This window comes from Theropithecus gelada, chromosome 9 (genome assembly GCF_003255815.1).
Source record: "Theropithecus gelada isolate Dixy chromosome 9, Tgel_1.0, whole genome shotgun sequence".
Classification (NCBI taxonomy): Eukaryota; Metazoa; Chordata; class Mammalia; order Primates; family Cercopithecidae; genus Theropithecus; species Theropithecus gelada.
The window spans coordinates 47,568,040-47,582,580 of record NC_037677.1 but is presented as its reverse complement, the minus strand read 5'-3'; the positions used below and the strand labels follow the sequence as shown (position 1 = coordinate 47,582,580).

The 14,541-nt window shown below is 43.2% G+C and overlaps 1 protein-coding gene across 3 annotated transcripts in view; it reads left to right on the top strand.

The window, feature by feature from the left end:
• Positions 1–325: 325 nt before the first annotated feature.
• The window catches only part of BMPR1A (bone morphogenetic protein receptor type 1A), a 168,618-nt gene continuing 154,402 nt past the window's right edge, over positions 326–14,541 (top strand). For 2 of the 3 annotated variants that reach the window (XM_025397203.1, XM_025397205.1), the window contains exon 1: positions 326–705. The gene's annotated coding sequence lies outside the window, so the exon portion shown is untranslated. The remainder of the gene's footprint in view (positions 706–14,541) is intronic. The other variant, XM_025397204.1, reaches the window with a different exon arrangement.

Below are 14,541 nucleotides of genomic sequence, written 5' to 3'. Positions count from 1 at the left end.
GCAGGGCGCCGCAGCCGCGTCCGCACTCCCCTCCGCCCCGTTCCATCGCGTGCGCCCTACCGCGTCTGCGGGCGTGTGGCGAGGGGCCGGCGGGCCCGCTCGGAGAAGACTCCACTCGCCCGCACCACCAGCAGCTCGGCGCCCCCTTGCCGGCTGCTGGCCCTACTCTCCGGCAGCGGGGCGCCGGGCTCCGCGACCCCTTCGGGCGCTTCCGCCGTGCGCTCGGCTCCTTTCGTGTCCAGGGTGGGGCGGGGCGGGGTGGGGCGGGGTGGGGCGGGGCCGGCGCCCGGGGTCGGGTGCGCGCGGCGCGGGCGGGCGCCCTCCCAGTGCGCGCGCGCCGTGCAAGGCCCGCGACGCCCGCCCCTCCCCCAGGCCCCCGCACCCGCGCCGCCCCCTCCCCTCCTGGCGAGAGTCGGCGGTGGCGGTGGCGGCTGCAGAGATTGGAATCCGCCTGCCGGGCTTGGCGAAGGAGGAGGGAGGAGGCAGGAGCGAGGAGGGAGGAGGGCCAAGGGCGGGCAGGAAGGCTAGGGTTCGGCGCGTCCGTCCGCGCGCGGCGAAGATCGCACGGCCCAATCGAGGGGCGACCGGGTCGGGGCCGCTGCACGCCGAGGGCGGAGGCCGAGCCGGGCCCCGCTTCGCCCCGGCGGCTCGCCGCGCCCACCCGCTCCGCGCCGAGGGCTGGAGGATGAGTTCCTTGGAGTCCGGGTGAGTTGGGAGTGCGCGTGCGGGCCGGGAGGGGTTGGCCGCCGCGGGGAGGCCGGCGGGGCTCCGGCGAAGCTGCGGAGGCAGCCGGGCGCGCAGAGGCCGGAGCCAGGGGCTGCCCGGCCCGGCCCCGCCAGCTCCGCAGGCCTCGGCGCGCGCTGGGCCGTGACCGCCCTGCCAGAGACCCACAGCACCCCGCGCCGCGTACCCCCGCCGGCCCCTCTTTTGTCTCCCACCCGCGGGTTGCAGGCCGAGTTTGGGGAAGCGAAGTGGGCGAAAGCCGCTCCTGGGACGCTTCTGGAATCCTTAAATGGGAAAGGCGCTCCTCTCCCCGCCCCGGAGCTGCGAGGCTGATATTCGTGATTTGGCTCCCGACGCTGTGGGGAGGAACAGGGGAGAACAAAGTGAGTTTCGGGCGAGGGTCGAGCGAGAGGAGCAGCCAGCCCGCCCCCAAGTCGCCGCGGGAAGGGGCCCGGGCCCCCGAGCTCCCGGAGCTGCTTCACCTGTTGTTCTGCGCGGCCTCCGCTCCGTGGCCTGGTGATTCCGCACTTCGGTTTTGGAAAACTTTCTGCTGGATTGCCTGGACCCTTTTTTCTCTTTCCAGACTCCTAGTGGAAAGATTTGGCAAGGAAAAAAAAATGAGCTTGCGTCAGGGAAGAAAAATAATATGCTGTGTGTTAGGGTCTGGCGTTTGAGCGTGGTACACTTTCATGCTCTCATATGTTTTAATTTGGTCGAACTGCTGCAGGTTTTCTCTTTTAAGCGATTAACAAACTGTTCAGAGTACATACTGTGAACTTGGCACCTGTGTTGCGTCATTTAATCCTTATTAACGATTCTGGTTTATTGTATTCCTCATTATTTTAGAGGAAGAAACCGAGACGCAAAGAGGTTAACTTGTCTAGGGGACCTGGGATTTGAACCCAGGAACATCGTATTCTGGCAAACGAATTAGGAAAAAAAAACTGTTTGCAAACACTTCTACGTTTAGGAACATTTTTCAGTTACTCTTGAAATTATCGTTATTTTGTTGCTTGAGTTGAAACTATTGTATTTACTTATGAGAGGAGTTAAGCTTTGAATTAGAGTGTAACTTAATGCGTCTCATTGTTTTCAGTTGTTGAAAGAAAGAATGTGAACCAGACTTATTTAGATTTTTAAATTTGAAGCTAAAATATGGGCAATTCTCTGATCCAGGAATGGGGGGAGTGTATGAAAGGCCGATTGAAATGTAGAATGCGTTTTTAGTAGAACCAGTCTCGGTTCTTGTTTAATTTTTCCTCCATTTTCCATGGAGCCCAGTTTAAACTTCTACTTTCTTCACTTCTCCCCACCGTTTACAGAAGAGTTTGAGGCACCTAGCGGGAGCTCCTTCACTAAATTCCTTCTGTTACTGGCTTCTTAACCTTCCGTCAAAGAGGGATAATTTTTTTTTTTTTGTCTTTTTTATTAACACCTTGGGGTTTTTTTTTTTTTTCCTTCTAACTTTCCTACTTAGTGGAGTGTGAGTTATTTTCTCTGTCGTATTTGGGTTCTTTAAAGTACAAATGTTCTTTAGATTTCTTCAATTTACAAAAACCTTAAGTCTGCTACTCCTTCAAGCCGTCTTGTTGCTACTTTTCCTTTTCAAATCTTATTAACATTTTAAAAAGCTTATTCGTAATAAAAGTAACACATGGTTGTTAAAGAACTGAGAACTAGCGCAACATTGAAATTAAAATTTAATCATTCACAATCCATCTCTAGAGATTGCCAAGAGTAGTCTACTTTTCCTGACTTTGCCTGGTTGGTGGCTAGCCACTCATTTCTTAACCCCTTGTTATCTGGATTTCACCTTCACAAGGAACCTCATCAACACATTTAATCAGCTTTTTCTAAGTCCTCTCCTTGAGCTTTCTGTAACATTTAACATAGACTTCACATTTTTCAGATGCCTTTCCTTGGCTTTCATTCATCTATACATTTCATTTAACAAATACCCGCTGTATTCTAACACAGGGTGCAAGGCAGTAAGATACAACAGATCCTTCCCTCATGGAGCTTAAAGTCTAGTGGGGAAATACATATTGAAAAATAAAGTCTCTAGTTAAATATAATTGTGATTTTAATTAAGGTGCAGAATATTGTAAGAACTTCAAATGGAGACCTGACCTGGTGCTTGTGGTGGTGGGAGAATCTGGGAAAGATTCCTTAAAAATGCTTTGTTGGAACCCAGGCAGATTGTGAAGGATGAGCAAGAGTTAACTATTAACTAGATGAAGGGGGGCCTTCTGTGACATTATACTGACTTTGTTCCTCTCCGCCACTTTTCTGCCTAATCTGTTCCTCCTTTCCTCTTTAATATGCGTTCTCCAAGTTTCACTTTTTAGATCACTTTTCTCTATGTCTCTAGTCCCTTAGAATGATTTTCAGACCTTTCTGTTGGAATAATTCTGAATTTTTTGTTCTTTATTTGTCTTCTGAATCTGGTTTTTTTTTTTTTTTTGCAGTTGCTTTATGCGTATCTGTACCTGATTGTTCTGAGCTTCTTTTCCTTAACTTGCTTCTTTGGTGTTCTTTATTTCTGTTGATGTCATACCAAACCCAAACCTTTTCGCATTTCATTATATCTTGTCTGTAGCCAACATCTGTTGATTCTGCTTTATGATATTATAACTCTTCTGCTCTCTATTCTTGCTAACTGTGGGACAGTTCTGAATTCATATTGGTGTCAAGGTAGTAGTCAAATCATAAAATGAGTTGGGCAACTTTCTTTCGTTTTCTCTTTTTCAGGATAATTTTAGACTGGGATTATGTGTTCCTTGAATGTTTAGAAGACCTCACCTATATGACCATTTAGGCCTAGATCTTTTTTTCTGGAGAGGACTTTGAATAACACTTCAATTTCTTTAATAGCTGTTGGTTTCTGTTGATTTTCTGTTTCTCCTATGAATTTTAATGTTTCACTTTTTTTCAGGAATGAATTTATTTTCAAATCTAGTGTTATTTGGCTTTCACATAGTTCTCCTCCCACCACCCTGCGACTCCACCCCCACCCCCTAACTCTGAATCAAGTTCTCATCCCACCTGGACTAATGTTATGATTTTCTTCCCTTCACTTTTCTCCTTTGTCTAATCTTATGCATTTCTGCCTAAATTAATCTGTAAGCCCAGTTCTTACCACTTTGCCACTCAGAAGTTTCCAAGGTCTTCCATTAAACGAAATATTTTTTATGGTATTTGCTTGGTTTACCTGGTTTTTTTTTTTTTTTTTTTTTTTAAAACAATCCTCCCTCCCTCCCTCCCTCAAGACGGAGTCTTGCACTGTCGCCTGGGCTGGAGTGCAATGGCGCGATCTCAGCTCACTCAACCTCTGCCTCCTGAGATCAAGGGATTCTCCTGCCTCAGCCTTCCAGGTAGCTGGGACCACGCCTGGCTAATTTTTGTATTTTGGTAGAGGTGGGGTTTTGCCATGTTGTTCGGGCTGGTCTTAAACTCCTGACCTCAGTTGATCCGCTCGCCTCAGCCTCCCAAAGTGCTAGGATTACACAGGTGAGGCACCATGCCTGACCTTTATAACAATTTTTATACAAATATTTTTTTTGTCTAGCCTAGCAGTAGCTGTTGAACTGTCCTGATCTGACTGTTGGATCTTAGGAACAGCGAACCATGGAGAGAAAGGAGAATGGGTTTCCTATCACACTAAATTTTGAAATAGGAACCATTTCTTTCCCTTTTCTACTTTCCCACCTTTTACTAGTTTTTAGGCTTTAGGATGTCTTTTTAACATCACAAGGTTCATATTGACCAGGTTGGACCAACTTTTTAACACAGGATTAAATGTTGAGTTGCATTGAGTTATGTCCATTGTAAGATACACTGTAATTTTACAGACCACTTAAAATATGCGTCTAGTTGTAAGAAGCCATTGATTGTAAGGTGCACTCCAATTCCAGAGATGCTAAAATATGAAAAATGGATGCATCTTAGAATTGATGAATAGGGTTTCTCTCCCTAATCAAAGCTCTTGGATGTTCCTGGAAATGCCCAGTAGTGTTTTTTGAGAAGAACACTAGTTAGGGGCATAGGGAGATCAGATGATCAGTAGACTCCGTCTCAGAGTAGGCCCTGTGGTCCCTAAGCCAGTTCATATGGGCAGTTTAATATATAACTAATGAGTAGACATTGAATAGATGAGTAAATTATCTTTGAGTATCTTTTATTTATGCTGTTGTTGTAGACTTTGTTGTTCTTTTATAGTTTTATATTTCTGATGAGCCTTCCTTATGGCACAGATTTGTTATACCGCTAAAGTCTGGAACAGTGGAGCTTGGCTCTTGATCCAGCTGTTTATAGTTGGTTGTTGACTTATGAAGGAGGACAGGAGTATGCTAAGATATAGGGATAATATATTATAATCACTTTTGCAGTTAGGGAGATTAGTTACATGTTGGAAAATCATTTTGAAGAGAGGAAGACTGAAGATGTTCAAACTTGTGGGAAGGTCTTTCTGGCCTGGCCCAGATTAAACCCATTTATGCCTAGTGTTCCATTGTTGGAACGCTAAGCATGCGGGAGTTCTAGTTATATCCTGCTCAAGGTCATCGCCAAGGTCTGATTGCAAAAATTCAAAAAATTGCAACCTCAGGCATAAATGGGTTAAGATGGTGGCAGATAATTAGGGCCTGGAATGGACAGGAGGTGGTAACTAGCTATGGATGAGAGAAGGAATGGGATTGGCAAGAACAACTCCTGGATTTCTAGCTTGGAAAGCAGGGTAGATGTGGGTGACTGATATGAAAAATGGAGGGAGGGCGGTTTGTGGAAGAAAATAGTATTGGTTGGATCACATGGAGTTTGAGGTATCTGAAACAGCCAAGTAGGGATTTCCACTTGGCAGTTGTCTGTATGGGTCTGGGGTTTGACAGAGGTTTGCGCTGGAGGTAGGCATTTGGGAGTCATTGCTGTATAGATTTTAGATTTTATATTCCGACAGTGGGAATTGGGTGGCTCTCTCAAGTGACTCTTGCTTACAAGTGACAACCCTAACTCAGGTTAGCTTAAAGGAGGGAAAAGCTTCTCCCGACTAACCCCCATGATTTTGAAAGGTCGAGAAATAGACATGGCTAGACCTAAGTGCTCAAATGATATAATTAATTGAGGTTGTCTTCTCTGTTCTTCACTTTTGTGGTCTCATTTCAGGCAGGTGCATTTATCTGGCAGAGGAAGACATAGGTTATAGATTATAGAATTATAGATTGTAGGTTATAGACCTCGTATCAGGAACTCCTTGTATGGTCTAGCGAAGAACCTAAAACAGCCTTGAGAATTTTTTTTTTTTTCTTTTTGAGACGGAGTCTTGCTCTGTTGCCCAGTGGAGTGCAGTGGTGTGATCTGGGCTCACTGCAACCTCTGCTTCTTGGGTTCAAGTTATTCTCCTGGCTCAGCCTCCTGAGTAGCTGGGATTACAGGTGCCTGCCACCACGCCTGGCTCCTTTTTGTATTTTTAGTAGAGACAGGGTTTTGCCACGTGGGCCAGGCTGGTCTCAACTCCTGACCTTAGGCGATCCACCTGCCTCGACCTCCCAAAGTGCTGAGATTACAGGCGTGAGCCACCGCGCCTGGCCAGCCTTGAAAAATTTCAACTTAAGGCCTGGGTAGAGAAGATAGACATTAAATAATTATCCAGTTGTAGTTACGTTAAGATCTACAAAAAGAAGTCCAGGGAATGTTAAAAGACTGATAAGGGAAGCTGGGGTGTCTGGGATGCGGGTACTTTGGAAGGCTTTCCTGAGAAGGTAGCCCGCAGAGTGAGACCTTAGGCAACGAAGGACAAGGGGATTGTTTCTGGAAGTATTCAGTAGTATTTATTTATTTATTTGAGATGGAGTCTCGCTCTGTCGCCCAGACTGGAGTGCAGTGGCGCGATCTCGGGTTACTGCAACCTCCGCCTCCCGGGTTAAGCGATTCTCATGCCTCAGCCTCCCAAGTAGTTGGGATCACAAGCGTGTGCCACCAAGCCTGGCTAATTTTTGTATTTTTAGTAGAGACGGGGTTTCACCATGTTGGTCAGGCTGATTTCGAACTCCTGACCTTGTGATCCACCCACCTCGGCCTCCCAAAGTGCTGAGATTACAGGTGTGAGCCACTGCACCTGGCCAGAAGTATTCAGTAAAGCGAGCAGTTTTTGTAGCTTTTAAAAAATTATAAAGGCAATACATTTATTGTGGTTAATTTGGGAAATATAAAAAGCTATAAAGAAGCAGCAGAATGATTAAGTTTCAACTTCTAATTTTTTATAAATAATGTCTGATACTGGTTTTACTACTGAGTACCTGTGCAATCATGGATGCCACACTAACCCAATCTGGATATTCGTTCTTTATCTTAAAAAGTAAAAGGAACAATGTGAACTTTAAGATAACCTTTCTGCTTAAAAAAAAAAAAAAGAAAATCTCATGACTTGCAGCACAGTTAGCTGCCGAAATTGAAGGTCATATAATGCTTTTGGTCCTAATGACATCACTGGACTTCTGACTTTTGGCTGAAAAATCATGCCAGCCTTGGCAGTCCTTGCAAGTACCAAAGGGAATATGGCTTATGGCTTATGCCTGCGGTGCCCTTCCTGTATCCTGCTTTCTTACCTCCTTTTTTGAGCATTAATTTTTTTTTTTCTTTAGCCTTTGGGTAAAGTATCAAAATGTTGAGAAGATAGACTCTCAATTTCGAAGGTGAGAAATCTGTAGGAGACTTGGATAGTTTCGATACTGTTTTATGTATATTAAGATTTGTAGGTAGTTTTCGTGTTAGTAATTAAAACGCCTTGTAGTGTATTTCAAGAGTATAGGGTCTTGAGTGTTTTAAATTTCTATGTAAGAATATTTTAGATTCCTGGCTAAAAGAAGCTCTTGTTAGAAAATGTTAAAGTAAAGGCTGTTAAATTTTGGTGAGGCTCTTAATGTCTGCATTTTTCAAGAAGTCATTTAAAAATGTCATGAACTAAAAATATTTCAGTGGTAACTGTTCAGAAGTATCTTAAATGTACACCAAATCAATGAAATACAATCACTGGGTGACAGATTATTCTTTCTTCATTTTATAATCTTTCACATAATAAAAATGTGGGGGAAAATTGCATGTTGAATTTGTAGGTGTGTAGCTTAGCAAAAACTATTAATCTTTCTGAAATACTACTCTGGTCATCATCCCTATTTGTTAAATATTTTTCCCTGTTGTCTTATTTGCTTACAATAGAAAATCCAAAATAGCTCAGACTGGTCTCCTGCTCTGGCCAAGTCAGCCTTTTCTGCTTTGTTTACTTTCCTACTATTTTATCAGCCTAAGTCACCTAAATGTCAGATTCAGGTTTGGGTTCAGAATCCTTAGACCTATACTGTCTACTGCAATAGATAGCCACTACCACATGTGGCTGTTGAAGACTTGAATTGTGGCTAGCTTAAGTGTGAATTACGTACTAGATTTTGAAGATAGTACCAAAAAATGTAAAATATCTCATTTTGCTTTTTAAATATTGGTTATATAGTGAGATGATACTGTTAGGGATACACTGGATTAAAGAAATATATTAAAACTGATTTTGGCTGGGCATAGTGGCTCACGCCTGTAATCCCGGCACTGTGGGAGGATCGCTTGAGCCCAGCAGCTTGAGACCAGCTCGGGCAACGTGGTGAGACTTTGTCTTGATTAAAAAAACAAAACTGATTTCACCTGATTCTTTTTACTTTTTTAATGTGGCAACTAGAAAGTTTAAAATTACATTTCATATCGGACAGTACTGCCTTTGACTTTCCTTTCCCTGGTTCTTTGCCCATCAGAATGCTTTAAAATCTAGTATAAATCCTTGGCCAGATGGGGTGGCTCATGCCTGTAATCCTAACACTTCGGGAGGCTGAGGCAGGAGGATCATGAGGTCAGGAGCTCGAGACCAGCCTGACCAACATGGTGAAACCCTGTCTCTACTAAAAATACAAAAATTAGCCGGGTGTGGTGGCGCTCACCTGTAATCCCAGCTTCTCAGGAGGCTGAGGCAGGAGAATCGCTTGAACCTAACTGTTTGTTGTGCAAACAGCTCACTGCAGCCTCCAACTCCTGGGCTCAAGCAATCCTCCCATCTCAGCCTCCTGAATAGCTGGGACCACAGGTGCATGCCACCATGCCCAGCTAATGAAAAAAATTTTTTTTGTGTGTGGAGGTAGGGTCTCACCATGATGCCTAGGCTGGTCTTGAACTCCTGGGCTAAAGTGATCCTCCCAAAGTGCTGACATTACAGGAGTGAGCCATTGTGCCCAGCCTCTATCTTTTCATTCTTTATAATAGTTAAGCAGTTATTCCATTTTCTGGTTATACCTTAATTTTATTTACCAGTTTCCTATTGAATAATTGGATTATTTCCATTTTTTTCTTTTGCATTACAAATACTGCTGTGGTGTTTGTACATATCCTTTGAGACTGTTTTTATTTCATGAAATGAAGTCTTAGAAATGAATTTACTGGCCGGGCGCGGTGGCTCAAGCCTGTAATCCCAGCACTTTGGGAGGCTGAGACGGGCGGATCACGAGGTCAGGAGATTGAGACCATCCTGGCTAACATGGTGAAACCCCATCTCTACTATAAAAAAATTACAAAAAACTAGCCGGGCGAGGTGGTGGGCGCCTGTAGTCCCAGCTACTTGGGAGGCTGAGGCAGGAGAATGGCGTAAACCTGGGAGGCGGAGCTTGCAGTGAGCTGAGATCTGGCCACTGCAGTCCAGCCTGGGCGGCAGAGTGAGACTCCGTCTCAAAAAAAAAAAAAAAAAAAAAAAAGAATGCATTTACTATTAGAGAAGCCATGCAGATTTGATGGAAAGTGCCAGGCCACCCCACAAAATCTTCATAACCATTCATATTCCAGCCAACAGTATTTGAGTATATTCTCTCCTCCCAACATAATTATATCAGTCTGTGTGTGTGTGTGTGTGTGTGTGTGTGTGTGTGTGTGTGTGTATATATATATATATATATATATATTTTTTTTTTTTTTTTTGGGAGACCGAGTCTTGCTCTGCTGCCAGACTGGAGTGCAGTGGTGCCATCTTGGTTCACTGCAGCCTCTGCCTCCCGGGTTCAAGTGATTCTCCTGCCTCAGCCTCCCGAGTAGCTTGGACAACAGGTGCATGCCACCATGCCCAGCTAATTTTTATATTTTTGGTAGAGACAGGGTTTCACCATGTTGACCAGGATGGTCTCGATCTCCTGACCTCGTGATCCACCTGCCTTGGCCTCCCAAAGTGCTGGGATTACAGGCGTGAGCCACTGCCCCCAGCCATATCAGTCTATTTTTATCTTTGCCAGTTTGCCAGCTGAAAAAACATTCATGATGTAAGGTTTCTTTGCTGTTGTATGAATAATAAAAAACAGCAAATTTAAATTTCATTTGTCTTATACTCTCAACTTGTTATAAGCTCCTTGGTCTGATTTTTGTGGTAAAATATTTCCTATTGCCAACAGTACACATGCATGCTTTGTACAAAATAAATATTCAGATATTTGTATCTGTCCATGGCAGAGGCATCCAGAATATGCTACTACAACGTAAAAATTATTTGGGAATGTGGTGGCTCATGCTTGTAATCCCAGCACTTTGGGTGGCGGAGGCAGGAGGATCACTTGAGCCCAGGAGCTCGAGACCAGCCTGGGCAACATGTTGAGACCCTGTCTCTACAAACATTTAAAAATTAGTGAGATGTGGTATGCACCTGTAATTCCAGCAACTCAGGAAGCTGAAGTGGGGGGATCTCTTGAGCCCAGGAGTTGGAGACTGTAATGAGCCGTGATCTTACACTGCGCTCCAGCCTGAGTGACATAGCAAGACCCTGTCTCAGACAAACAAAACATGTATTTTAATATGAAAACATTTGAGAATAGCTCTTTTTCCCCCTGAACTCCCTTGTCTGCCTAAAACTAGATCCTCCCCAAAGAACTCAATTGTCATAACCTCCAGTTGTCATAAATCCCTTCCTTGGGAGTTTTGCAAGCAGTGAAGATTGAGTCTTGTCACTGGAGAGAATTTGTCACCTCACCTAAACATTGTTACAAACTATCCTATCTCCAACTGTTCTCCTAAGGGTCTGTTTGTCTGTCCTACATGTTACTTGTTTTCCTGCAAGAGCCCATTGTTCTTTTCCAGTTTCCCTAGTGATACACATGCCCCAAATTCAGACAGCCCCTTTGGGTCACATTTTTCTGTGAATTCTTCTACATATGTGAATCAAATCTGTCATTTCTCTTGTAGATGTGTTTTTTGTCAGTTTAATTTATCAGACCGCAATTACTGAACCTAAGAGTTCAGTAACCTAGGAAGTTTTTCTTCTCTAACAATGGTCAAATTGATGTTTTTCTGGCTGTAAGGGCAAGGGATAATAATAAGGTAAGGTTTTTCTAAAAATAAATGTAAGTATCTTAAATATATGCAAAGTTTCTTTACATTAAAAAAATCTTATCCAAAATGAGACATTTGTTAAATGAAGTAGATTATACTATTAAAGATGTGCACCTCACCCTCCTGTGTTTGTTCCTATGGTAGTAACGTTGATTGTTAATGGATGGCATAGTAACTTCAATTGTGTTCACAAGCCTTTTTTCTTAAAGTTAGGCACTCTTCCCTGTTTTTTCTTAGCATTTTATCAATTTGCATAAAAGAGTAAATGGTTTGTAACAGGTTTCTCTGGTCACATCACTGAGGAGAGACAACAAAAGAAGTCATTCAACTGAGGTTGAATCTTTACACAAAGAAGGCATTAATGTCTTAAAAAAAATAAAGAAATCCTGATATGGTTATTGTGACTTTCCATTTTTCTGGTTATGAAATAACTAAAAAGGTTAACTAAATGTTGGCTTATTTCTAGGTTTAGTTATGCATCAGTGTGTTTATTGCTTTCTGTGCCTTACTGCACTCTGCTTATTAGGTTTGTGACCTTGAGCCAAAGTTGTTAATTGCTCCTTTTCTCATATGTAAAATGAGGATGGTAATGGTCCTCTCTCTCAGGGTTACTGTGAGGACTAAATGAATGATAATTGCAGTTCAGTGCTTAATACTGTGCTTGCCACATAGTAGCTTAATGAATATTAGTGAAGAATATTTCTGAGAGAGAAATAAGCTGGACATTTCTATCTTAAAATGGCTTCACATATAGGGTGCTTGAAAATTAAATGTGATCTTGATACTTTCTAAAAGTATGTGTTATTTTAGCTTCCGTATTAATATTCACATTTGAATTTGCAAAATACTTCTGTTTATTATCAGTACTGGCAAATTGATACAGGAAATTTTGTTGCTTTTCCTGCTTTGTACATCAAGAATTGGAGGCTAATGAAGGTTAATTTTCCCACCAAACAAGTTGGTGTAAAAGAGTAAATAGAACTAGAGCTGAACTCTGTAATTCTACCTACTAGGGAGCCTGAGGTGGGAGGATCTCTTGAGGCCAGGAGTTTGAGGCTGAAATGCATTATGAGAATAGTGTGCTATGTGAATAGCAACCACACTTCAGCCTAGACTACATGGCGAGACCCTGTCTCTAAAAAGAAAGAGGTAAATAGAATCAGACTTTTCCTCATTCACTCAGAGTGGATGACTAGGACCTCAAAGTTACATATAAAGTAAAGTCAAAGACTCCACATACTAAAGAAAGCCCTAGGCTTTAGTGACCAGAATCCTTTCCAGGGCTTATTAAGATGTGGCAGAATTAGGTCACAAGTTGGGGAGAGAAGGAATTGTGCCAGAGTAGTCATTGCAGCGATTAGTGCCTAGCGGGGAGCACTGTAGTTTTTGTTTCCTTCTCCTTCCCTTGGGGTGTCCTTCCCTTAGAAGCTTAATGTGGAGAGGTCTAGTAGAACCATTCCTGGAGGTTAAGAATACTAGCAGAAGATGGAATGGAACATCTGAGTACCTAGACAATATTGTGTAGCAGGCTGGTTTTTCTGTACCTATTTGAGCAAAGGATAAGGAAAATTAGAAATCTCAGTTTGGATCGAGGGGTGGCAGTGACCTTCTTTTAGTTCAGGTGGGTAATGCAAATGTAACCAGGCACCAGCCTTCTTGCCAGGCAGGCTGTGCTAGACAGGGAAGCAAAAGCAGTTGGAAGAGGGTGAACTGAGGCTGGGTGAGGTGACGCAGACCTATAATCTCAGTACTTTGGGAGGCTGAGGTGGTAGGATCACTTGAGCTCAGGAGTTTGAGAACAGCCTGGGCAACATAGTGACACCATGTCTGCACAAATAAATGAGCCAGGCCAGGTGTGGTGGCACATGCCTTTAATCCTACCACTTTGGGAGGCTGAGGTGGGTGGATCACTTGAGCTCAGGAGTTTGAGACCAGCCTGGGCAATGTGGCGAAACCCCGTCTCTACAAAAAATATAAAAATTAGCCAGGCGTGGTGGTGGGCGCCTGTGGTCCCAGCTGCTCGGGAGGCTGAGGTGGCAGATTGGCTTGAGCCCAGGAGGTTGAGGCTACAGTGAGCTGAGATCATGCCACGGCACTTCAGCCTGGGTGACAGAATGAGGCCTTGTCTCATATTTCCAGCTTCTTGGGTGACTGAGGCAGGAGGACTGCCTGAGCCCAGAAGGTTGAGGCTGCAGTGAGCTGTGATCTTATCACTGCACTTCAGTCTGCCAGAGAGAGTAAGACCCTATCTCAAAACTGAACAAAACAATACAACAAATGGAGGGTGAGCTGGAGCAGATCTTTACGTGGGCTGACAGCCTCTAGTCTCCTTTGTCAGGAAAGAACTCCACTTGTACCCAGAAGAAAAGCTATCTGTTGTCTGCTTGTGATAGTGTAGTCAGTATTAGCCAGGGAAGTGGCAACTGAGATAGCTACTCTAGTCTCCCTCCTCCCTCCCCTAATCGATCAGACCACATCCCTTCCTTCAGGCTAGCTCTCTTGGACTGTGCACCCAATCTGAATTTGAAGAGAAAGGAGGTGATTTTAAGACCAAAGGTTAAAGTTTTAAACTGCAGTAAATTGGACTGCACTTTTTAATAACCGAAAGCTATGGGAGCTTTTCAAGATCTCTATAATAAATGGAAAAGGGAGATTTGACCAACCACAATTAGGAATAGGGATAGAGAAACAATTGTTTCTTGTGTTTGTACCAATTTCAGACTCTTTGTTAAGAGTCTTAAGTTCCCATTATCTTAAGTTCCCATTAAGTTCCCATTAAGGCCTTTGGACACGTTAAGTTCCCATTAAGTTCCCACCTTAAGTTCCCATTAAGGCCTTTGGACACCAAATCCCATTCTCTTTTTCTCTGTATGAGGCTGTCACAGTACTATAGATGACCATTTGATCTTCTCAGTGGCCTGTTTCCAAATGCATTCTGATTCTCAGTACTATTTTAGCATTAAGTGTATCATTTAATTTTATCTCAGATTTTTAAGCTGTTTATGATAACCCTTTTAATTGGAACATTAACTCAAATATCTAATTCCTTTTTATGGAATTGTTTGAGTTTATCAAACCTTGGAAACATTAAATAACATAAAAAGCACTCAAAAGGAAACTCTAGTTCAATATTTTATTTTTACTTAGTGTATGAGATTTTGAGTTTTAGGAAGTTTTAAATTAATGTTCAGCCATTATTCACATATAAAAGGTAAATGGGTTTTAGTTTAAGGAATATTGAGCAATAAAATACAAGATTGAGATGGATTAAATGGTATCTGACATATTTCCTTACTCTGAATCCATTTAACCTTTACAAGTATTCTATGATATAGTTACTGTTATCAGTTCCCTTTTACATGAGGAAACTAAGGCTGCAAAGGTTAAGTAACTTGTCAAGGGTTGCATAGTTCATAAGTGGCA